We start from the raw sequence: 25408 nt of genomic DNA, 5'->3' as shown, positions 1-25408 counted from the left end.
CAGCAGGGACCCCGCTCTTGGAGCCAGGGGGACAAAAACAGGCACCACAAAACACTCCTGCTGTTCTAACAAGAAGCAATAGATTAAAAAGCTAGTTAAAAATTCATCCAAGAGAGGCAGAATTTCCCAAGCATATCAGAGTTAATATTTATAAAGGGGATTGTTGCTCAGTCTCAATTATCCTAAAAGCTCGGTACAATTGATGCATTGGAGAAACCACGAACGCAGGCATGTCAAGGGAAAACCATTCCCTGTGACCGCTAACAAAATGCAATCAGATCTGCAACATGTGGAGCCAATTGATTTTCAACAAGTTATACAATGTAAACAAATGATTGATTCTCAGGCTCCTTTTATTTCCGAGCAAGCAGTCAGAAATCTCTCCAACCTCTCTGCGCAGGTAAGGCTGGTGGTAAACAAGGGCTGCGGAGGGGCAGCATGCAGTCCTTTCATCAACCTGCAAACAGCAGGAGCTTTGATTTTTTTGTTCCCCCAGCCCCTTAAGCAGCCACTAAATAATCAACAATTCCTCAAGTAAGCAACCCCCTGATCACGTGAAATCTTTCTGTTGCCAGTGGTCATGTCGGAGCAGCTTCTGCCTTCAATGAGAGCCAGGAGTTTTTTATTGCCTTTGCATTTTGCCTCCTCTGATGTTTCCAGCCTTCCTCTGATTTACCCGAGACAGATGAGACAGGAATATCTCCAAGAGCTTTATCACTTCTCTGTCAGCAGCGGCTGCTAAGTCAACAGTGCGGTGGTGTGTGTCTGGACCGGCGGTACAGAGGTTGCTCAAATTGTTCTCCGCTCCCGCTGAAACCAATAAGCTATACTCCACTGCATCGACTCGGCTCCCGAGCCGTGCCCCCTGGTTATGTCAAATTAAATCTCAGCCCATCACCGGCAGAATGCCAATATCAGCGAACATCCCCGGGCACCCCTCCGGGGTGGGGGCACGCGGGGGTGGGCGCCCCGGGAGCTGGGGATGCAGCTGCCTGTGCAGCACCCACCCCCCCACACCAGCAGGGCTGGGGGCCGTGGGGACCCGCAGGTCCCGGGGTGCCCACCGCTGGCACATTTCACTTCCCAGTTCAGCCACCTCCACCAGTGCCGGTGCAGGGACCTGAGGAGCACCGGCACTGTGGCTCAGGGAGCTCCCTGCACAGACGCGGACCGGCTCTTGCGAGGGTGAAGGGGTTTCTCCACACACCTCCTGGTGACCGCACACCTCTGCACCACCCTGCCCCGCCAGCCACGCACCGCCATGCAAAAACTGCCCTGCCCAGGCACTGCTGGAGGACTGTGCCCATCACATCCGACGGCATCGCAGCATCTCACCCCGCACAGCTCCTCCTTGCCTTTGCACCGGAACCGAGACCCATGGGCGAGGGCCGGCCCGTCCTCCCCAGCTAGAGCCGCGCGCCTCCAGCAGCCTGCGAACCCAGCCCGTTCGTGTCGCACCTTGTGTTTTACTTCTCCATCACTCCTCCTTTTTCCCCCGACCTACGCTCCTGGTCACATCCTCCTCAGCCCTGTGGCAGTGGGGGCTGTTTTGGGGACACAGAGGCACCAGCGCCGGGCAGAGCATGTTCCTGGTGCAGCTCGCTTCACTCTGGCTCTCCTGCCCTTCTGAGCACGGCTGGGGTGCTGTTGCGATTACTGATTGAATATCTGAGAAGAGAGTCACATTGCTATGAACTGTGATAATTATTGCAACAATAGCAATAAAAATGCGTTTCCAGAGCTCCACCGCCTGCTTGATTACGCCCTGTTTGCAGGATGATGTGCACTTGGGTGTTTCTGTAGCGCAGTGTCCCAGGCGAGGGGGAGCCACCAGCCCATGTCCCAGATCCCCAGGGGACAATGGCCCAGAGCAGATTTAACAGCCCCTTGCAAGAACTAAGGAGCCCCCCAGGAGGGTGGAAAGGGCCAGCAGCGGGGCAGAGGGGGTCACCTCCCCTGTGACAACAGGCGAGGGGGGACTGGGTTCAGCAAAGAGCATGTTGCGAGTCAAGCTGCTTCCTCGCTGGGCAAGAGGGAGGAGAGGGGATGCGCTGGGGAGCGGCAAGAGAAACGCAGGAGAGCATCTGGGATGGGACCGGAGGAGAGGAACGCTCCAGCCCCAGCCAGGAGGTGGAGGGCTCATTCCCCACCCGGCCGAGGTACCGAGGAGGTACGGACGCTGCTTGTTACCACGCGTGAGCTGCAACGGCGTTCTTCTCGGTTTGCAGCACCCCACGTTATCTGTGTCTCTGCTCCGCGCGCTGCTCTGCCAGAGCCGGCTCTCCTCTTCACCTGGGGTTTCTCCGGCCTTCAAGGCTGACCCCGGTGAATCTGGGAGGCTGAGGGCACTCTGGTCTCTCATGGATGCCAGCGACCTTGTGCCGGGACCTGAGCGGTGCAGAGCCGCCGTGCGGGCAGAGGTCCGCAGGCAGCTCCGGCTGGGTGGCGCAGCCCCATCCCGCAAACCAAGGACACCACAGGGATGCCTCCTGGGGCACCCAGCGTGCTGGGCTGCAGCTGACCTCCCGGCCACCGGGAACTGCATCCTTCCCTTGAACAACAGCTCTCAGGTCGGGCTGTTGTGGAACCCCCCCCCACAGGGGACGCCCAGAAGGGGTAGAGCTGCAGGGGAGGATCCCAACGCCGCCACCCCCGGCGCTGTTTGCGGTGGCACATATGCTGCGCGGTGGGTTTGTGGTGCCTGCGGCGTGTCACGCGGCTGTCAGGCACAATGCCCGCTCCCGGTGCCAAAGTCTGGCACGATTTCCCCGCAAGTGGGCACAAATTCATCCGACAACACAAACAAAGGAGGAGGCAGCAAAGTCGTCGCTTGCGTGGGCGCTGAGATTCCTGCACGGGGAGGGACTGCGCTGGGGCCAGGAGTATTTCTGTTTAAAATTAAAATGGTCTTTTTAAAGCAGATTAAAACTCGTTATGAAAGCAACCATGAACATCTGTGATCTCACAGCAAAGACTTTCCCGGCTCTTTTAGAAATTGCCCTGTTCCTATTATAATATCAGCATAATTCTGTCTCTTTATTACAAGCTTGCAAGATATTTATATTTCAAATAATTTTTTGCGGAGTTCAACTGTGAATTGCAAGCTGTTTTTTCTGCTTATGTATTAAATGTATGTGTGTGTCCAGCGCTAAGCCTTATTGCCATGTAATTTGTACAACGTAATTAACCATGTAGAAACCATAATACATTGCGTTTGGAGGAGTTACATCCAGTTAATCTAATTGACTAATAACATGTTTTCATTTAGCAGCACGTACTGTATTTCCAGTGATTGAATTAATGTCATGTTAACGGCTGCTTTTTGCAACAACATTTGGCATAAATTGCATTAAAAATTGATGTTCGTACAAATGTATTTTGAATACAGCTCAGCATGGGGTCTGGGAAAACACTCCTGTTGTTTATTAAATCAGCTCAGTTTGCAAGTGCACTCAGAGGAGCAGCACCGCCAGTGCCCTGCCCCGTTCGCTGGCAGGACTGCGGTGGGACCCCTGCGGGCCACTGCCCCCCCGGGTCCTGTCCCAGGTCCAAGCCTCCCCCAGCTGCAGAAGGACAGACTCTTCTTGGCCTTGCAGTGCCCGGGGTTACAGCTTCCCCCTGTGGGCTCCTGAAACAGGTTTTAAAAGGAATCTCTGCTGATGGAGAGACTGTGGTTGGAAAGCTCTGGGCACCTGCTGGGGAAGAGACAAACCTGGAGACGCAATTAGCCGTGTCCCTCGGTAAACTCCCCACCGCTGTGCCTGTCTAGCCTGCCTGCCTTTCTCCCACGGCGGCCACGAGGACAGAATGAAAACATGCTCCGCAGCCGCCTCCTTCCCTCCCGTCTGTATTTGCACATGGTCCCGAGGGAGGCGGATCGATGCGCCTGCAGCCGGGAGACTAACACTCACTTTGACCTGCCGCGGGAAACAAATCGGATCGCACAGACCGGGCCCCTCTCCGACAGCTTTCCATCTTCAGAGGCACAAGGAAAGCAGGCATCCCTACGACGCAGCCTGCGGACTGCGGCCGGAGGCCGGCAGCGTCCGAGTCTCCTGCCAGCAGCACGCTGAAAGAGCCCAAAGATCTCCCTCGCACCGAGGGTGGCTCCAGAAGCTGCTCAGCCCCCGGCGGCAGGTTGAGACCGCAATTAAAAGGAGCGCTTGAAAGATGAGATCTGCTGCGCTCAAGTGAAATCTCCAGCAGGGGCTGCAGTGCTTTTGCGGGCTGGCGCGTTTGGTTTTCACGTGCATCATCAATCCTTAGCTTCAGTCTAAGCCAAAAGCAAAAAAATATGGAAATAAAGGGGCACAAGGTGTGTTGGCAGCACCACGGCCCAGCCCAAAGCTCTCAGGAGCCTGCTGGCAGGGAGGGCTGCCCAGGGGGGAGGACATGTTCATCACAGCATCACTTGTGCCACCCCAGTGGGAGTGGGAGCGGGCAAGGACGGTGCCCAACCATCCCACGCGCACTCACTCGCCCCGGGTGAGCAGATCCACAGCCGCAGCCCCAGCACGTCCTGGCAGGGGGGTCAGAGCCCCCCACCGGCCTCTCCTGGACTCCCCCAGGCACCAGCCTGCCAAGATGCCTCGGTTCTGGGGTAGATCTTCTGTACGCATTTCAAATGCACTTAAATAAACAATCAGCTCGGCGGGCTGGAGCCCAGGCTGCACGGAGGAGAGAACGGCAGAGCTCCCGGGGCTGCCTGGGCTCGGCACGCTCTTGGACCGACACGTGAGAGTCCTGCTCGGCAGCACGGGGCGTGCGGCTGCGGGGTGCCTCCCACCTCTCATGCACACCCATGCACATGCGCACCCCCTGCCCCCCCTTTCTTCCTCCTCGCGGGGGTGCAGGGGGTTCCTTTTACTCTGCGGTGAATAAATAACAAGAGCTGGGTTTTGATTCTGCACGGCAAAGATGCTGCTTTGAGGGCTGTCTGTGATCCCTCGGAGCCCGCTCACTCTGCCTTTGTTGTACATCGCTACTAGAGAGGAAAATAATGGCTTACGAAATTCAAGGTGCGAAGTGGAGACTGTCAAGGAAAATGGTGAGCCCGCATGGGCTTTCTCCTTCTGTGCTTGAATTTACATAGCGTGTCTTGGGCTTCATTATTTACAGGTTGTGTCTTTCCTAATTCCTTTGACAGGTCTTGAGTGGTGGTAGGGACCTGCCGGCCTGGGAATGGCCTGAGAGGTGGCACAAACACAAAGTCACGGACTGTCTCAGATCCACTGTCCCATCTGTCCCTCCCTCTCCCCTGTACACTGAGCCATCCGCAATGCACACATTTGAAATGCAAAAGCAGAATTACCATGCTGCTGCCTGTCCCCTCCTCGGGCTGTCGTTACCTGTTGGATGGCGGTGAGGTTTCTGCCTTCGGCATCTTCAGAGCGCCTCCTCCTTGGTCACCCCAGCACGGGGCTGTGCCCTGCACACCGCTGTGCTGGCTCACCTCATTTCAGCACGGCGGGATGGGCACCCAGCTCATCTGTACGTTCTGAGGGACCTGGGAAACAGAGAAGATGCTACTTTCCTGCCTCAGAGGGTCAGAGGCTGCTTGCAGGTGGCAGCAGGAGTACCCACAGCATGGTGCTTCTGTGCAGGTGGATAAGGAAAGCCCTTTCCTAGGAACAGGAGCCTCCTCCTCCCTTTTCCCACTCCTGCCACTCCGGGCAGGGTGATAACAGGCGTTCATGCATCTCAGCTCTTAATCTCCAGCTCTTTCTTTACTGATCATCTATGTGCTTTCACCAACAGATGTGGGCAAAAGAGGGCAATGTCAGCGCTGGGAGTCAGGCCAAGGGGGAGGTGCCCCAAGCACTTTAGAGTCAGAAGAGACCCCTGAGATCCAACACATGAACTTCAGATCTCTTTGGTGCTGCCAGAGGACTAGAAACAAGCCTTTGGGATAATGATCTGGAGAGCCAGGAGGAACCCGGCAAGCGCACGGGATGAGCACCCTGGAGCGGGAATCTGGAAAGCCCTGCGGCCTGTGGTCTACACCCTCTTCAGCCTCAATCTCTCCAGTTTCTGCTGACACAAACCCCATGTCTCTGCTGGGATTTTGGCTGCGGCAGGATCTTCTCTTGAGCACCTTTCCAAGCTTGCTGCTTCTGACCAAATCTCATAGCACTTTGGCAGCACTGGCTCTCTCTAGTCTATATTTTTTCTTTAGGTCCAGGGAACAGATGAGCTGTGTTCTGTGTCTTTTCAGCAGTACAGCACTCCACGCAGCAGGAAACGCTTCCTGCAAAGCCTCAGTGTTTCTGGACTCAGTGGCAAAGGCTGAGATCATGTTTATAAGCCACTCAAGTGGCTGCACGCTGAGATCATGTTTATAAGGACCACAGCTCTGCTATTGACTATGATTTTTTAACAATTTAAAATCAATTAAAGGAGAATATCAGCACGTAGTTAGGAAATAATGCTCAACGCTTCCCACACAGCCAGAGCAAACCACCTTTCCTGGGAAGATGGATCCGAGTTGAAAAACCACAGCAAGCACAGCAGGACGTCGGGGTTCACGGCACAGCTAAGCTCAGAGCTGGTGAATGAGACTCACAGATCTGCGCATCACACTTGCACCAAACAACTCGAAAATCTCTGGAAGATGTGACCACTGATTACCAGCCCTGCAGGTGGAGAATTTACTTAATTTAAAGCAACAGTTAAAATGAGATTTATTGGAGAAAATTGTATCTAACATCAAAGTGAGTTAACTAAATGCTTAGAGGTCACTTTTTAAAGTAAGTTCAAATAGAATACATGTTATAGAACTTGTGGACGGCTTTTTTACTTTTTGTTTCCTTTCAGACTTGTGAACAAATTTAGTGCTCCTAAACAGGGGCATAATAGTACTAGACCTAAGGATCCGCACTGCAGCCAGGCAACGCGCAAGGTTCCCGGCAGCTCTGCTGATGCACCTACATCCCAACAGGCAGCCACCAGCCTGCTCACCTCGTCCTCTGCTGCCGCCTCTTATCTCTGCCCGCACCGCTCCCTCAGCAGTCCCTCATGCTCCATCACCTCTGGAAGTGAAGAGCGGGACCAGGCTGGCCCGATGGCTGGGCTGCGCAAAGCTGCCAGCTGGGCTGCTGTGCGCACAGTTTGGCTGCTCAGTGAAGTCATACAAGCACCGTCAGGACGCGGGATACACCGGCTTTGCAGCAGGAGGCTAATCCCATGGAGGGGCACAGACCACCTGGGGATGGGGCACCCCAGCACCGCTTACACCGCTCTCCCCGGGCAGGCACAGAGGGTCTCTCCCCAGCTGTGCCTGGTTCCCAGCCAGCGCTGGCTTGACCTCGCTCGCTGCACTGCCAGCCAGCACGGGGACCATAAGGCTGTGAAATAAAACCACATTCTTCTGTTTCCTCCTCCTTCCCCTGTAAAACTGCTTAAAAATTGAATTTCTCTCCTCTCTCTAAAATGTGTATTTTATTCTGGTGAAATAATATAACTTTCCTACAGGGAAATCCTGCAAGAGCACCGGCGTGCTCTCACCCTCCTTTCTGAGTGAAGCAGCGCCCGCCATGCAGCACAACAAGGAAACCTGTTACCTCCCTGCTGCTGCCTTCACCGCCCCGGGAGGATGCAGGGCAGCACCCTCTGCCCCAGGAGGAGGGAGGGTTTCGGCCACAGGGACACGGTCAGGGTGACATTCAGATTTCCAGTACCAAAAGGGGGCTTACAGGAAGGATGGGGAGGGACATGTAATGATAAGACAAGGGGCAATGATTTCAAACTGAAGGAGGGTAGATTTAGATTGGATATTAGGAAGAAATTCTTTACTGTGAGGGTGCTGAGGCACTGGAACAGGTTGCCCAGGGAGGTTGTAGATGTCCCATCCCTGGAGGTGTTCAAGGCCAGGCTGGACGGGGCTTTGAGCAGCCTGGTCTGGTGGGAGGTGTACCTGCCCAGGGCAGGGGGGTTGCAATGAGATTGTCTTTAAGGTCCCTTCCAACCCGAACCATTCTATGATTCTATGACATGCAGGACCTCTCCCCATCTGGCCAGGACGTTGCTGTCACAGGCTCTCTCCACAGGGGACTGGGGACACCAGTGGTGGCTCCCGACAGCAGGAGGGCTCGAGGACACTGGGAAAGCCCTCACTGCCAGGGCAAAGAGAAGAGACCTGCTGCTGGCACAGCTCAGCTCCGTGCTCCCGGGATCCAAAGAACCCCCACACTGACCAGCTAATTCTTCTATGTTTTCTACTGCTCTTTGATAAATATCCCATCGACCCATACGAATATCTCTCCTAGCCTTTCTTTGTTCAGGGATATTTGTTTATCTCAGCACTGCTGACACAGACACATTTCTGAATGTTCCAAATAAATGGGCCGGCCAGACAACCAGGTGTGCTGTCACCGCCAGACAAGTCCACCCTGCATGCTCACCCTGGGCACAGGCAGTCCACCCTCGCTCCTCTGGCTCCAGCAAACAGATATACTTCTTCTCTGCTCCCTGTGGGAGGAGGAGACAGAAAGAGGGAGAGGACAAAGTCATTAGAAGCAGTTCCCAGCACTGGCCACTTGCTCCGGTCATGACCCACGCTCAGCCTGCAGCAGCCAGGGCTAATTTAATCCCTGCACGAGACTCCATGCGACGCAACAGAGAACGGGCAGTGAGGGTCATATCACACGTTCATTCCCCACTTCACTTTTGCCCAGAGGTTGGCACAGCGGAGCTGGGACCAGCTGGGGGTCACAGGGCTGTAGTTCAGGGCTGCTGAGCTCCTTCTCCAAGGGAAGTGGGAACGGTCGCTCCCCGGCTCGGGCAGGAGCCGGTCAGGGGAACGCGTGGAGCTCAGTGGGCATGGCTTGGGTTTACATCCAACAGAAACTTTTTTCCCTGTTTCTCCTTGATGGATTCAAAGTTGTGATTTTTTCCTTCTGTACCCAACAGTGCATTCTGTTCCTGCTGGGAAGGAGGGGTTTGGTTTAAGATACTTGTAAAAGCAAAGGAAAAAAAGGACAGGAAAATTGTTGGTTGTAGAGGCACTTGTCCGGGAGCCTGGAAAACAGGAAAACAATGCACAGTTACATTTGTGCTGGTGACAGCCTGATATCTTTACTCACATTTTCCATTCCCTTACAAAAACATATCTTCACCCTCTGTGTGAGCACCATTCCTGTGTTGCAGCAAAACTCAAGGGGCTGTAAAAGGCTCCACAAGTGGCCCGTGAACTGGGAGTATGTCACAGCTCTGCGGGGAGAAAGTTTCCCTTCCTTAGCTTGCTTTCTTCGCAGGTTAGACAGGTTTAATTTTCCATCTCTCATCCAGTTGTTGCTCATTAGCTCCATGGGCCAACATCCCTGCACACAATCTTTGCTGTGGCAGGGGGACGTATAGGAGCTTAGTTACTATTACCGACATCACCAGCTTTAATCCCACAGCATCCGCAGCCTCCGTGGGTGTTACAAAGAGCTGCCTGCAGCCCACGTGCCGTTCAGCACGACCTACCTGTGTGCGCTGCCTCTAGCTCCGTGCGCACGCAGCGAGGGAAGAGGCAACGATGTCCTGCAGATCGCATTTGAATGGGCAGAGATGTGGTGAGAAAGGCAGCGCCAAACTGCCGGGCAAACAACGCCACGGAGAACAGCTTTTGCCTCCGCAGGCATAAGTGCTGGGAAGCAAACCTCAGTCGAACGGGGAATCGGCAGCGAGGAAGGAGGCAGAGTGTGGGCTGATGCCGCCAGCGAGGAATGCTGCTGCCTAGGAGTCCTCGGCACACGGCAAACAGAGCCGATCTCTGCAGATTCCAAAGGCAAATCAGCGATTCCCGTTCCACCCGAGACTCAGCACAAACAGGACTGGCAGCCCCAACTCACTGGGACGTGCCTTGTTCGTCCCCAGTGCGTCGTTGCAATCAGCATCCCACCTGAAATCTCGGGGAAACAAAAGCATACCCGGAAAGACTTAAATCACAGAACCATATAGTAATTAAAAGTCACGTTCATAACAGAGTCATTAGTGCCGATTCTCACACTCTTTACATAGGAGTGGCACATAATAATCATTTCCAATTAAATTACACTTCTCCAAGGCGCATTAACCACTTTTATCCATCCGATTAATTGGACCCATCTCTGCTGCGTGGAGCAGAGTTACATCACTCCGGAGGGAAAGCAGACAGTTAATAAAAATTGTTGCCGTGGTACTAATGCAGGAACACTTTGCCATCAAACACGTATGCTCACACGGACACTCGCTGCAAATTGGCTACTCAAACACGGATGCGCGGTTTTACCTGCGCACATGCGGTCGAGCACTGAGCAGGCAAACACACGGCTGCTCTTGGAAAGAATGAAGTGCACATTATGCAGCATTAACGTCTCCAGAAGACGTGTCCTCCGAGCCCAGTGCGATCATCCAATTTTCCTGGCTGCCTGGGACCTCGTTCCCACCCCCTCTTAGCTGCCAGCCTGCTCTGCAGGGGATAAGAGCGCCCATCGCTGGGGCTGGAGGCAGCGAACCAGCATCCCATCACCCACCCCGAGCCCTGCAGCAGCCTTGTGCGGCTGGCTGCTCGCTTTCCTCTGCTCCGCTAATTACTGCTGTGCGACGGGGAGACTCACCAGTCGCCCCAACTCCACGCCAGCGCGCTCTGATCCTGCCGCTCCCTTCCTCCGAGGATGCGGTGCCCGGCAGTTCTGCGGAAAGCAAAGGCTTCGGTGAGGGAAATTGCACAGGGCCCAATTTGTGCAGGAAGAGCTGACCTGCTGCCATGACCTGGGGGTGAGATTTTATTTACTTGAGAGGGATGAATGTTTCCATGCAAATTCTTCAGGCGCTCAGTTCCTTCAGATTCCTCTTGGCAAAAAATGGAGATTCTTCACACGCAGCAAAGGAGCCATCAGTGCAGAACAGCAGCACTAGAGGGACAGCACGTATTTAAAAATACAGTCAATGGGACACGTAGGTATACACATGGTGGTTAGAGTGTGCTTGCAGACAGCGCAGAGACACGACAGCAGCTGCACATGGGATGGAGCCCCAAGGTGCATTCCCAACAAGAGGCAAGGAGAGATCTCCAAAAAAAGTTGCCTGGGGTTTTGTGGTAGGGTCAGTATGGTCAGTGAGCCCTGCCACTTCGTCATAATTGCAGTTCCTCTGTGGGAGCAACCACCCGCACACCTCGTGGGGTTTAAAGTAAGTCCTTGTGACAGGACACAGTGCAACAGGAGAGCTGCCAAGTGCACCCAGATAAGAAATGCCCACGTGGATTCCAGGGAGCTGAGCGAGGCAACGGTAAGACTGGGTGGGCAAGGGAACCTCACCAGGGTCCCCAAAAAAGAAACACGTTGAAATGAGCAGGAATGGGAGAGAGACAGCCCATGCCTAAGAGGGAGAGGTCTTTTCCAAGATCCTGTCTGATGAACCTCTGATCTGCACCGAAGAGGAGGTGTTGGGATGGCAGAGGCAGAAGTACGTTTGTATTTCTACATGCCCATGCTGTAGGGGAGGAACACTCTCATTCATTCTCTCTGCAGGCACAGATGATATAGCCTCAGGAGCACGCAGTTATCAAAATGTTATAAATTGCTACCTTTTAAATAGTGGGATAATTTGCTAGTCCATTACAGAAGGAGTTGTAGGATACAAGGAGCACACTATGAAAAATTATGCCTTCTGCGTCACTGCTGACCTCTGCAGTTGAGGTGCTCTCAGAACCGTTCCATTATGTCAGACTACCCTGAGCAATTAGCCATCTGCCAGAGCTCGTCAGCGTGTCATGGTGCCACAGAAGACACCACGCGCTCCTGACAGCTCCCTTACTGGAAACATTGGCTGCAGAGGTGCCATTCGCCATCACGTCACTGTAACCCATGGTCACCAGTAGATTGCTCTCAGCAGGGAAAGCCTCAGTGGCTCTCTGCAGCCACCTCTCCTTCTGTAATCAAGGCATTTTTCTAGACCTGGCTGTGAGCTGAGCCAGTTAATTTTAGTCCAGCAGTTTCACCCTAAGAATTTTTCACACATGGAAACAACCCTTTTTTGTGACCGGTAGTGGTTTTAGTGACAGTGCTGCTGCCAAACACTGTCTGTGCAGAAGCGAGCAGAACTGCAGCCTCTTCTGGCGTGGCAGCACTGACACTTCCCAACGGGATGTGTTCCTCTGAGGCTGGAGCGGAGGCAGCCGTGCTCCTGGTCTGGCATCTTGCTGAAAACTTTCAAGTCTCCTCTTCTCATGACAGTCCTCCAGTGCAGCCCTATCGCAGTCTCATTATCTCCAAGATTCCCAAATCCTACTACTTCTGTGTTAAACAAAATACAGTTTTCTACATAGTCCATAGTTTTTTGTCCAAGCAAAATGTAGTCTATGATACAGGTCATCTTAAGCCTTTTTCTCTTAAAGGATTCTTGGAACTCCTGCAAGTCTTGAAGACAGGGATATAAACCTTTCCTCTGTGGCCCACTAATGAAAAGATACACTCAGAGGTCCCCTTTCCCAAAGTCAGAGGCAATTTTCCTTAAAGGGAGCTTCTTAAGGCCAGTGAAGATGCAAGGAGCCTTTGTGGTACCACCTCTAGCATCACGCAACAGCGCTGCAGACAGCAGGTGGGGACAAGCCACGTTGGAGCAAGTTACCTCTGCAGATGATGACCCTCCTGGAGAGCACGCAACACCCCTGTGGATGGTCACAGCCTTGGGATGGGTCCAGTCATCAGAAGTCCATACACACAGCAATGGAAAAACACAAACAAAATCCTTCTCTCTCCCCCAAGACGGCCCTTCACGTCCCCTGCTGCACCTGCTCCCGGGTACCTCTGGGCTCTGCCTTTAGTCCCCTCTCAGAAGACTGATGTTTCACGTTCCCCTGGCCCAAAGGCCAGGGAGCAACCCCTGCACTTGGATCCCCTGAATGGTCATAGACAGCCTTCACACGTTTCAGAGACCACCCTGGTTTGTGCCGTTAAAGGCCGTTTCCCAATCTTCCAGGCAAGATCCTCCTAATGGCGAGGTGCAGCCAGCAAAGCTGTTTATCAGCCCAAGATTGCCTTGCAGTTTGGGGAAGAAGGTAGCTCCAGGTCTGTTCAGCTCACACCAGGAGAATTATGTATGTTACACCGGTTTTGTGCAAGGCAAAGGGACATTTCTCCTAACCCGTGTTTAATTTCTGCACATAAATCCCTCTGAACCTAAACTTCCCATTTGTTTTACGTGCTTAGATATTTCCCCATGAGTCGCAGGCAAAATCCATATCCTGGCACGCACATAAAAGCAAATGCAGAAGGAATGTGTCCTGGCAATATAAACACCATCCCTGGAGATAAATCGTTTCTCGCTGGGGAGGAAACCCTCAAGGCTCACACACACACCAGCTATTAATTTCTCTCAAAATATATACGTTTCAGGACAAAAATAAACATGTAAATACAGGATGTGTTACTCCCAGGCTTTCTGTTCAGGAGGCAAGGTGACAATTGGCAGTTCGTAGGGAACTTGCACGCAACTTACTTACAAACAGCTTATTAAAAACATACCAACCATCCAACACCTGGGGCACAGCCAGCACCCTGCAAACACGCACCGATTGTATCACACACAGAAAACGCATGTGCTGCTGCCACGCTGGCCAAGAAAAACACAGCAAAACAGGAAAACCCAGGAAGGGGCCGCAGCAGCGTGGGGATGGGGGGTTGGAACGGGATGGGGGTCCCGCAGCCCCTGTCCTCCACAGCCGTGCCCCTTGTGCGGCCACTCGCCTTCCAGGGGATGGAGCCAACGGTCCCACCACGGGGGGCCGTCGTGGTCCCTGTTGGTGGGGGACAGCTGGGAGCAGGGGCAAAACCTGCCCAGTTTGCTACCTCCACATCCACATTTCTCACAGGAAACACTATCAGGAGCTTTGTGGGATCGTGAATATGAATTGCTTTGACCTCACTTAGTCTGATATGGCGGAGTATTAAATCTCTATTTTTCAAGCATTAAGCCTGTGTAATAGAAGGATGCTGCGAGCAATTTGCAATAAGATGAAGGGATATTACTGTCCTGGGAGACAGACAATCCAACCACATCCACAAATTGATAACAGAGATAGTGGCTTAGGTTCATGCTAGCTATTAATTAAGGGCATGTTTTATGTGGTAGACAATACCAGCTTACAGAGGCAGGTACTTGTTGGCCTTCCTTTCCCTGTGGTGAGCAGCATTCCCGGAGCTGGAGTGCAGCCAGGTGGGTTAGCTTACCTTGCCGAACTGCACTTCATACACTTACATTTGAATCTCTGACAGGCAAAATTAATTTCTCAAGCCTCTAGCGCAGCAGCGTCAGAGCGGCTGTTCTGCCGCGCACTGGCGGCCGGCGGCTGCTGGGAGCCGCTGCCACCGGGAGCAGCGTGCGAGCCCTCCTTCCAGGGACATTCAAAGGCTCGGCCAGAGCAAAGAGCCGGCAACTGTGCTGAGAGCTCGTACGTCTCTGGCTGCTAACGAGCAGCTAACCGTGTTCCGAGCTCTTCCTTTGCCCTCAGAACTTGCTGCCTCATTATCTGACTGATCCCCAGCTCTCAGGCAAAGAAATCCAAAACCGGATTATCATTCCTTCTTGCCTCTCCTTCTCTCGTCTCGGCTGCTGGCAGCATCTCACTCAGCCAAGGGACGCGATCCCTCTCCCACTCGATGCCCTCAGCAGGCTTTCACTTCCCATCCCCTGCAGTGGGACTCTCTCAGCATCTCACATCCCTTAATTTACTCAGGCTGCTAACTTGTGTCCTAATTACCAACGGAATATTACCCTTCTACAACTTTTGCTCCTCGCCCTGGAATCTAGCGGCAAGCCTGCAACATGCCCTGAAAGCTGATCCCCCCTCTGATGTGAAAGACACACTGCTGCTCCTGCTTCGCTCAAGAAAACCTTTTCCAGGTCCCACCCTGGTTCTCCAAGCAGGGTCAGCCCACGCAGGGAGAGCTCACAGCCGCCCACAACACATTGCGAAGTGAACCATCGCAGAGGGCAAGAACCAAGAGCCAGTGTGTGCGACAGCTCCCAGGAGCAAGGACAACAACTGGTACCCCCAGAGTCTGTCAGGCTGATGGAGCCAAGGTACACAGTCCACTGAGCATCAGCAATCCCAGTGCCAGAGGGCTCTTCCGGAGAGCGTCTTCCCTGCTGGCTGTTGTCCAAGAGGTTTTGTAGAGCTAAATGCCGCTGGTCAGCTGTGGAAGTACGTATATAATACTGGAGGAAATGGCATAAAAGTCCTGCATGATGAATGAATCAAAGCATCCCTTCTTATGGACAGGCACCTATGGAGAAGAACTGAGACAGAGATAAATCAATGGGGTAGGCTAGGGAGACAGAAGAGATTTATTTTTTTTTCCCAGATGGGATTAGAGAACACCTGGAAAATTGATGAGGTGGTGAGGACAGGAGATCACTCCCGATGGCAAGCTCCTGCTGACGTTGCTGCCCACACCAAAACCCCTGTGTTGGGGCCCACAGGCAGATCACACACACCTTTCTGGGAAATTGTGTTCAAAGATGTGAGGAACTTCCAACGGGAAGCGTGAGCCCTCATGAACCAAGACAGCTCCCTCTAGGCTCTTCTGATAAAGTGTCCCCTGGCCGCTGGTTTCTCTGTCATCAGCAAAGGCATTTCATGACAAAGCAAAGCCCCTGATATTTGCCTGGAAACAAATAAAACAAAAAAAATGCAGGGTGCACGGTTTGCCCAGTGGGTCGCCTCGCTGCATGCAGAGCTGAAGGAAAGAAGGGATCAAGGCCCAAGGGCAATGCCAAAGCTGTAAACAGTGCAGGTCTTCCCGAAACCTGGAGAAGGCACTCCAGCTTGGAATTTCTCTGTTTTTCAAAGATGACAGTTGATATGGTGTGGGTATGGAGAGCCAGAGATTTCAGTTGGACCTAGGACACATCCATGAGCTGGACAGGATGGGATTTGTCATGTGCCCAAATGCATACATCCCTCGCTGAGCAGAGGCAAGGACCTGGGAGTGGGCTGCTGAAGAGGAGCAATCCAGTCAATGTTAGGAAACACAAAAATTTACAAAACAAAGGGAAAGAAAGGACAAGCTGGAAGTCAGGCCCCTGAGAACGAAAGGAGCAGCCTTTGGTGTCAGAGAGCACGTGTCCACAGCCTGCAGACCCCACCTGGCCGCAGACTCACCCCCTGTCTGTAGCGTCTCCATTAAAAGCCCGATGCACACACACTTACGAGTCCAAAACTCGTCCTGGGATGGCACTGGTCGTTAGTCCGGCAAGTTCAGGATCCTCTGTGCTTTTCCCTGTTCTACATCCATACCCACATCCCAGCCCGCTCTTTGAAGCCCGTATCTGTACTGCACCTTGGCATATTGTGGATTACAACATTTCAGGCTGCCTGCCGCAGCTCAGCTGTATGTCTGATCTTGGGTGAGGAATTTCTCTTTATACCAAACTGTCTATTCAAGTCATAAAAATAGGCTTTTTTTCCTTCTGTAAGTGCAACACTTTTCATATTTTTACTTCCAGCTGTCTAGATAGTATTTCACTTTTTTCATTTCTAGTGCTCGCTCTCAGTTATTTAATGTGAATTTCTAGGGCACGGTGCCCTTAGCAGACATCAGAGCAATATAACACAAGAAATCAGATATATACTGTTCCAGGAGAAGGCAGGAACAAAAAGACAAACTAGGCTCTTAATACATATGGTGCTTTTGATTCATGGAATATAGAAAATTGTATTTGATTATATCTGTAATGGATCCTCGTAACTTTAGATTAGGGTTATGCTGATGGCCCAACTAATGGACAGTTTATTGCTGGAATAGATTTCATCCTATCATTTTTTTTTCCTGGTATCAATTACTTTGAATGTTTAAATGTCTCATTTCTCTGGATGTTTATTGCTCAATTTTCCTTTCTAAAAAAAACCCCCTACACACACACACACACACACACACAATGCCCCTGGTGTTCCTCTGCTAAGTTGCAAGGAACTCAAGTTTGTGTGCTCCTGGAGTCCAGCAGCTCCTGTCATCTACCAGCTGCATAGGTCGGAATAAGATCCACATTTCAGGCTTACAGTTACTGAAATCATCGCGGCACATAAACCGTGAGGTAACAGAGTCAAAGTTCTCTTAGCAGGCATGTGGATGCTATTGGGAAAAAAAATATAAAATTAAAAGGCTTATTAAATTAACCTGTCTAAAAGGGAAAAGGAACTTGTGGGACTGCTGCCTGTGAGATTAACAGCAAATCTGATGATAAAAGAGATTGGAAGCAAAGACAGTTTGGTGGAGGGCATCTCATTTTCAGTCAACGTATATTAGTAAAGCCCTGAAGAATAGAATCATTAAAATATTCTCTGAAGCCATGCAGAAGCACCTCGAAGGAAATGTTTGTATGCCAGTAAAGAGTTCAGGAGTCTGTGGAGGTACCAGAGATGTTACCTATTGATCTGAGGGCCAGGGGCCGAGGGAAAAGAGGCTGGTGGATTATTTTTTTTATTTTACTTTGCCTGGCTGTACCCACGTCAGAAATTCTCTCTAGGAAAAAAACAAACAAACAAACAAACAGAACCCGAAAACACTGTGCAGAGAAAAACACCACCTTTGTCACACTTTAAATACTAGCCAAGCTGCTCAACACCAATGATTTCAGAACGATCTCCGCTATTTACTTTATAGAATATGCTCTGCCTTCCCTCCAGAATTGATAGCTGCCAGTCAAGGGGTGCCATGACGTCGGTCTCCCTGAAGAGCAAGATCCCCAATTAGGAACAGACAATGAGCTTTTGAGGGCATTTGTCAGGGCTGTAGGCCGACACGCGTCAGGGGGAGCGCTGCATGCACATTTCAAAGGGAGACTGTCAATGAGAAAATACTTTTTTTTTTTTTTAAACCTTCAACTAAACTCTTCCATTTGTCCAGCATGCCCAGAGGAGAGGATGCAGGGCCTCCTCAGGCCTGATGCATTTTACTGTCACAGCCCTTATTTCTGGGGGAAAGAGAACAGAAAAGCCTGACAGCAGGGACGCACGAGGGCTCTGTCGAGGAGGGCAAGGCTGCACGTTGGCCACAGCAAGAGGCGTTTTCCATGGCAAGATAGGAGCATTGCGTCCTTCCCCTGCATTTTCCTAGAGCCTTTAACCCCATGCTTTGGTGGGGGCCATAGTCTGCATTATAGTCCCTCGCAGACGCCCCCGCACAAGGGCCCAGACTGACCGCAGAGGCCTCCTTGAGGAGGCAGAGGGGCGAGGGGATGCCTGGCGCTGGGACGGGGCACTGCAGCCCCCTGCTCCGTGTAGGTGGAAGCTGCTCCCGGGACCTGGGAATGCCGGAGCCGCCTCGCCCCCTGCTCAGGCACACTCATTCACATACAGGCTGCATGTTATTGCTACTTCAAGAAGAGAGCCGGATCCACTTATTTTTTTCATTAAAATGCAAATTAATTTAATAAAAAGTGGAATTGTAAATTAATGAAGCACTTAAAAATTCTACATAATACAAGGCTAATACTTATTCTCTAGAATTTCCTCCAGTTAATATCACCGCTAACTCTCCCGAGTGGGGCCAGCCTGGCAGCTCCACCGAACTAAATCAGCCTCTTTGACCGGTGATGGGATCAGAGCTCACCGAGCGGGCGCATTGCCTTTTTACTGCTTCCCAATTACTGGGGCAGTTGGGAAGCCTGCCTCCTCCGCAGGGAACTCCTCCTGCAAACACCTGCCTGCCCCCTTGCTGCTGATGCTTTCAGGAGCAGGGACATTTCCTTTGCCCTTCAAATAGTAATGGAGCCCTGTAATTTACTGCAACCCGACAGTTCATATGAAGATGACAGGGGCTGCTGCCCTAAACAGAGCTCCAGTGATGAGCTGCCCTCCCACGATGTTCAGCTGTAATAACATCACAGCTGCCTCCAGGCACTGAGCTCCCATGGAGGCTTTGGACACATTTGAGCCAAAGACTGCGGATCCATAATTATTTATATTTTTCAATTTTTGCCCCTACTACAAAGTGCCAGATTCAGGTACTGACTCCAAAGCCAAGACATTCTGCATGCAAGCTGCAGGGCTGCCTCTAATGAAGGGCTGGCAACCAGCCCCATATCTCACTGCTGTCACGCTGGTGGACAGCCACGGCACAGATCTTCCCTACAAGCAACTGGATTCACAGCATCCCTCCGTCCTCAGCTTCCTCGTGCCTGTTCTGCAGGGTCGGAGCAGAAAGACAGGAGAAAGTGCTTTGCCCACGGCTGGCAGGGGGTCAAATATTGCTCAGGTCTATCTCCAGAGCAAACCTGGCTCGAGAAAACAAAAAAAAAAAAGTTACCTTAAATGCACAGGTGCAAGGCTTGTTCTAACATATATTCTATGGAAACACTGTAGAAAATTCATCCTTAGAAAAAACTAGAACCGGAGAAGCACACTGAAAAAATGTTGTCTAAAGCGAGTAAGATATTTCCAACAGGATCAGTCCTTCCTGACTTGCACGTCGAAATCTGAGCTCATCACCTTCTGCTTTTTTAGAGCAAATGGAGAGAAAAGGCAATCCCGAGAACAATTCCATTCATCCTAAAGTAAGCATCTAAAGTAGGTCAGGTAAACCACACGAAAAAATAGCCCTTCCCTCTCTGCTAGCTATAAAGAGTCCTGGCAGACAGCTTTCACAGAGATGTGTCACCCATGTGCCCAGAATTAGGTGACACGAATCCTCCCTCTCACCTCCCTAGATGGGACCCTGTCCATCCCGTGCACATCCACCTCAGCCTTCCCAGCGCGGAGCCCCTTGTCGCACACAGAGCTCCACCGTCACATACATGGAGTCCCGTGGCACCCTCAGACCATCACACGTGGAGCCCCACCAGGCCCATGGGACCTCCCTGCCACTCAGGGACCCGCCGGGCTCCTTTTCCTCCGGCCACGCAGCAGGGACCACGTAGGTTCCGAGCTGGTGTTAATCACCCGCCACACTCATTTATTGCCATCTATACACCACTGCCAGGAACATTATCCCTTAAATAAAGCTCACCCACCCTATTATTGTAATGTCAACTCTGAACCTCTCAGATAAGCCCTGCAGACAATTTATAATTACACAGAAGTAGCTCTTGTACATTGCACCGAGGGGCCATCAGGAGAGGATTTAGGTCTTTCACAGAGCCAGCGTTTGACAGGTCTTTTTGCTGTTATTTCATCTTGACAGCTCCTTGCCACCCAGCTCCTCCTGTGACTCTACACTCACGCTTTGTTGTGTGATCTCAGGTGAAGAGAGCACGTAATGGGCAATAATTGTGGGCGATTACTGTTTACTTGTTAACTTTGCTTGGCAGAGCAGCTGTGATGGATGCAGGGACTGGAATATTCCCTTTATCGCCTGTAGCGCTGAGAGTGAACTGTTGCTTAATTCAAAGGCTGAAATCTATAAAAAAAAGAAGACGAAACCCATCATTAAATTTCTCTTAGTGGCTATGTGCATAATTCATCCAAACACCATCAAATATAAATGGCCTTGTGTCAGGATGAGCAGTACAGGCACAGCAAATCCAACCTGCTCCAGGAGACAGAAACCGCAAAGCAGCCTCTCACCACATTAATGAGATCGGGCACCAAAGTACTTCCAAGAGGTTCTTAAGCAGGACACGACAATCCGATCGAGCCGTGGGCGAGCATCCCCTGCTCCCCACGACCCCACTGACTAGCCGCCAGCCCCGACACTGGTGCTGGGCTTAACTGGGGCTGGGAATGATGAAGGTGGAGAGTTATCGGTCAAGGTGGCCCCATGGGCAGCATCCTGCCCGCAGAGCCCTGCGCCACCCCAGGAGCACTGCTAGCCCTAATCCTCCCATTACCTCCGCTCCTACAGCAAAGCCGCCTTCTTCCATCAGTTCGCTATTTACTGCCTTTTCTTTTTTTTTTTTCCCCCCCCTACAGTTTAAAAGCACTTGTATAGATTATGATATCTAAGTTCTTTATTGCTCCTTGCTAGTGTCTGAACTTTGATTAGGAGCCGAGTGACCTCAATTTCACAAGCAGCAGTCATGTACCAGTAAACAATCCTCGTTCCACACAAGCAGATGTTAATCTACGGCGGTTTAGCAAAGGCTCGCAACAAGTCTTCTAGAAAACTTTTTTCCAATTATCTGAAAAATACCGAGTTATTTAATAAATCACAGCAAGTTGTTTTGCAAAAGTATCCTTTGAACCATTAGATATTATTGTGAATGCCAATTTTTCTTCCCACCTTATGGCAGGATAAAGATACCCCACTCAATTTTCATCAAAAGCACATGAAAGCAATCAAGGCTCCTGTAGTTTCTATGGAAATAAGGGATGCAAATTGGGATTGCGTGGTGCCTTTTTTCTTGAATTTATCCATAAAAATGCAAATACTCTTCAACAGATACTGAAATATTTGCCTTGTTCTAAGGGAGGCAAAATATATAGATGAGGCTCTTTTGTCCACTGGAGCACGAGCCTACTGAAGCTGAACAAGCCCTGCCAGAGCACGAAACAGCGGCAGGGCTGGTTCTGACAGGAGCGTGCCCGGCCCCAAAGGGCTGCAGCTTGCTCCTTGCAGGTCCCTCAGCCACCGTCGTTAGCAAACGGGTTCTCCTGCCCTCTCCCACAGCGCGACCTACCTCATCCACAGGCACTGTGTAGATCTCTGCCCACAAGGCAAGGTCACGCCAGCCACCCTGCTGCTGAGTTAGAAGAGCAACGTCACCTCTTTGGTGTGGAAAACAGATGAGCAAAAGAAGCAGCACAAACAAATCACGTTTGTGATGCATCTGCTTTACTTCCCTGCCAGCCACTTCAGAGAAACGCATACAATGGAGGATACCCTGCTCCTCCGCTAGGTCTCATCTTGTCCTGCAGCAGGCACTGATCAAAACCCTGCAGCAGGAGCTTTAATTAATTCCCTTTCAAACTGAAGGATACAGAATAGTTAATGCTAGCAAAGGTCCTTAGGTTATTCCCCTAAGCGCTCTCCTGCTCTCTCCTCTTTCTCTGTAAGCTGCATTGTGTGCTTCGCACAGCACTTACCAATAAATAATCAAACAGCTCTAGGAAATGCTGGTCCTCAGCTGGGCTCCTTGCTCCCCCCCCAACCAGGTCCAGGTGCCAAGTGCTGCAGCATCGCTGCCGTAGGGAACCCTTGCAGGAAGCCGGAGCTCATCCCTGGTGCATTCACTCTGCTTATGGACTTAGGGAAATTTAAAAGGTCAAGGAATGGTATTTAGGATCACCTCTGTTTGCCAGAATTAATGACAAACCCTGGCAACTCAACTAGTAAAACTCCAAGCGTGAAGTAGAGCGTGCTGCAGCTGCACAATTATAAGCTTGCAATTAATTAATTGTGCTGTCACTATATGCACCTGAGAACAACAGCTAGATCAAAGAACTGAACAGAGATCAAAATGATTAGTAGATCACTTTACTTACAGTTGAAAGTGCCAATTAGATACAGCAAAGATGTAGTCTGGCTCGGTTCCTTCTATTAACAGCTCTGGAAGAGAAAAGTCGCTCAATACACTGTAGAAAAAAAAAAAATCAGGAAAGCCTGATTGCTTACAGTGTGGACAGAGAGGGAAGTCATGATGGTCTGTCCATTGACTTTTCCTTTCCAAGGGTGCTAAACATCTCTCTGTGCCTATTACACTCTCGACACTATTCACACCTTGGGCTATGCTGACATGAGCCGGGCGAGTCCCACTCACCCGTGCGGTTTTGCAGACCCAAAGGCCCCCCTCAGGCAGGTCCTGAGAGCCCCAGGAGAGCCTTGAGCAGGAGTCCAGACGGCGCAGGCTCTGCTGGGGGGGCCGGGGGTGGACACCCCCTGCCCATGGTCTGCCCACGGGAGCAGCAGCATCGGCAGCGCGCGTTGCTGAGCCACCGACTGCACCGACGGACAGAGGAGACTTCCCGGGGCTCGTGTCCACCCACATGGGCCAATGTTTAAGTGACACTGGTGACAGCGCCCAAGCTCTCAGTGCTCCGGTAGCCATTTCCCAAGGTGGAGAACGCGCCGGGGTTTATGAAATACGGTAGCTTTCACTCCTGCTAGTGCATTACCAAGCACCTGGACTAACTGCTCTGTGCTGATTTAGCGAAGCACAACTGAATTTATGGTGCTGATTTGTAATTTTCTTTAAAGTTATTGGGAAAATACATTCCAGCTGCACCTTGCAAACCTCCAGAGGGGCTTGTCCTGCTCTCTAGGCAGCCTCTCCCTTCCACTAGCGGGTTGAGGGGCTCAGCGAGGAACGCTGTGGAATTTTTTTAAGTTTTCAGTCTTGGATTGTTATCTTTCAGAGAGAAATGCTGTAGGCTTGACCAAACATCCGAGCTCACTGGAGGAATTACTCACTGATTCCTGGCATACATTAAGCTGGGTCCAACGTTTGTGACCGTAAATGGTGTCTCTGGATTGCAGAGCTGGTCTGTACCATCGCTGAGCTCCAGACTGAGACCATGCACTACCGCGAGTCTGAGGGATGCTGGCCTTGCCAGAGCCAGCTCCGTGAGTCCCTCGCAGTCCTCACACTCCTCACCAAGCATCCGGCCCGTGAGTCCAGAAAACATCTGCTCAGGAGCCCCAGAAGGAAGGGGCTTTGCTGGACTCCGCTGCCAGCACAGGAGAGGAGGCGCCAGGAGGAGAGGCCAGACCAAGGAGGTGATGTCTCCTGAGAAACGGGTCCAGAGCAGTTACAGCTACCAGCCCCACCGTGAGATGATCCCCACTCTCCGGGGAGACGATCACCAAGACCTGGGGAAGGCACCGCAGCACTGTGGCCAGACACTGGCTGCTGTACACATACTTGGTGTCCTTCCTTAGATGTACTTCAGCAGTGAGCTTTGTCTCCATTGTCTCCTGTTTGTCACATTGTTTAATTTCTCTTTTTAATTGACTCAGACATTGTTTAATTTCTCTGTTTAATTGGCTCAGACAGAGAGGCTGCAGGCAATGTCATTCTCACATCATTTCTCAGAAACGTTGCCGGCATGAGGGTGACATTATTGGTCATACGCAGCGAAGTTCTGCAGCATCCCTACGGATCCACCCCCAGCTGGGACCGAGGAAGCGGGAACAGAGAGCAGATATAAATCATAGATGTTTGCAGGACAAAGGCTATTAGAGGGGTGCCATCCTGCCTTGTATGGGAACTGCTTTCATTTAACATACATGCCGACAAGCGAGACAGCAGGTAGAATGAGAATTCAGCGCAGCACACAGACGACACCATTATTTACATCATTCAAATCCAGAAGTGCCTGAAGGGAGCTTCCGAGGCACCTCACAAAGTGAGGTGAAAGCAGGTAAAGACAGTGAGCAACAAAATCTTGCCACATACGTGCAGTCTTAGAGCAGCCACTGCAAGGTCTATTTAAGCCACATGATTTTCTTTATTGATACAGATTCAGCGGATACCTGAAAAAATATTGAACAAATGTTCCTTTGTATTTTTAAATGTCCTGCATCTAGCGTGCCCTATATTTTGCCAGTCACATGAATTACCTGAACAGACATATTTATCTCTCCAGGTTCAACAGGTACAATACAACGGCTATTTCACCGAGCATGGTTTGACGGACCCAGATCCTTCAGAAAGTTATTTTCCACGCTGGTTTCTTTTGGTGGGTGCTGGACGGGAGCGGAACAACTAGAGGTGAAAAATGCAAGTTCAGACTTTCCCTGGAGAGCCGCAAGTGTTTGGAGATCTGCAGCACTGCTCACTGAAAAGATTTTTAATAGCTTTGACCTTCGTGGGGTCTGTGCAGTCTCCTTTTGTCAAAAAGTGTATGTGGAAGAATTCCGGAAAAGAGCTGAAGATAATACAAATGTTCTGCAGACTGCTGGGGGAATTACAGAGCACCACTTCTCCTTCTTGGATTATTGTTCCAAAGAGTAGACCATTAGCATTAGCTGCTGCAGGCATATAGCGGTTTATAATCAGGAAGGGCAAATAATTGCTGGTCAGGAGGCAATATAAATATTTGTTATTGCAGATGACTTATAAATAAATAATTTGAAATGACAAAATTAATCAGACAATTCATTTGACAAACAAGTATTTGATCAGCTCTGCCTGGACCACAGTGGCCAGCCAGGCACTCTGTCGAGTTCCCAAATACACGGAAATCCCTGAAATTTATGGAAAGAAATATCACTTCACCTCAGGACACACAGGCGCAGGGAGAAGTGGCCAGATCGTAAATTGCCAGGCTCTCAGACCAGGCATATTCCAGAAGGCTGGCGGAGCGAAGGCAGCCCCAGGGACGCAGCTCCATCCTGTGGCACCCACAGAGCCCCGGGTACCCCCGACCCCTGCACCGGGGGGGCACGCGTGAGCAGACCCAGGATTTCAGCCAGCGAAGAGACTTGCCAGGTGTCTCACGTCATTTTCAGACCATGCCAGGCTGACCTGCTAAGGGGTTTATTTATTCTCTTTTTCCAAAACCACA

General features: G+C 51.3%; 1 long non-coding RNA gene across 2 annotated transcripts; it reads right to left on the bottom strand.

The window, feature by feature from the left end:
* Nucleotides 1-3004: 3004 nt before the first annotated feature.
* Nucleotides 3005-10988, bottom strand: LOC134519900 (uncharacterized). Of its 2 annotated transcripts, XR_010072325.1 has the most exons (4): nt 10757-10988; nt 10581-10655; nt 8400-9890; nt 3005-5506 (listed from the first exon to the last, which is right to left on the bottom strand). It is a non-coding gene; the product is annotated as an uncharacterized LOC134519900 (long non-coding RNA). The 2 variants fall into 2 exon arrangements; XR_010072324.1 differs by having other exon boundaries at nt 8400-10655.
* Between the last annotated feature and the right edge of the window lie 14420 nt (nt 10989-25408).

The sequence above is a fragment of the Chroicocephalus ridibundus genome, chromosome 8 (genome assembly GCF_963924245.1).
Source record: "Chroicocephalus ridibundus chromosome 8, bChrRid1.1, whole genome shotgun sequence".
Classification (NCBI taxonomy): Eukaryota; Metazoa; Chordata; class Aves; order Charadriiformes; family Laridae; genus Chroicocephalus; species Chroicocephalus ridibundus.
This window is presented reverse-complemented; position numbering and strand designations above follow the sequence as displayed.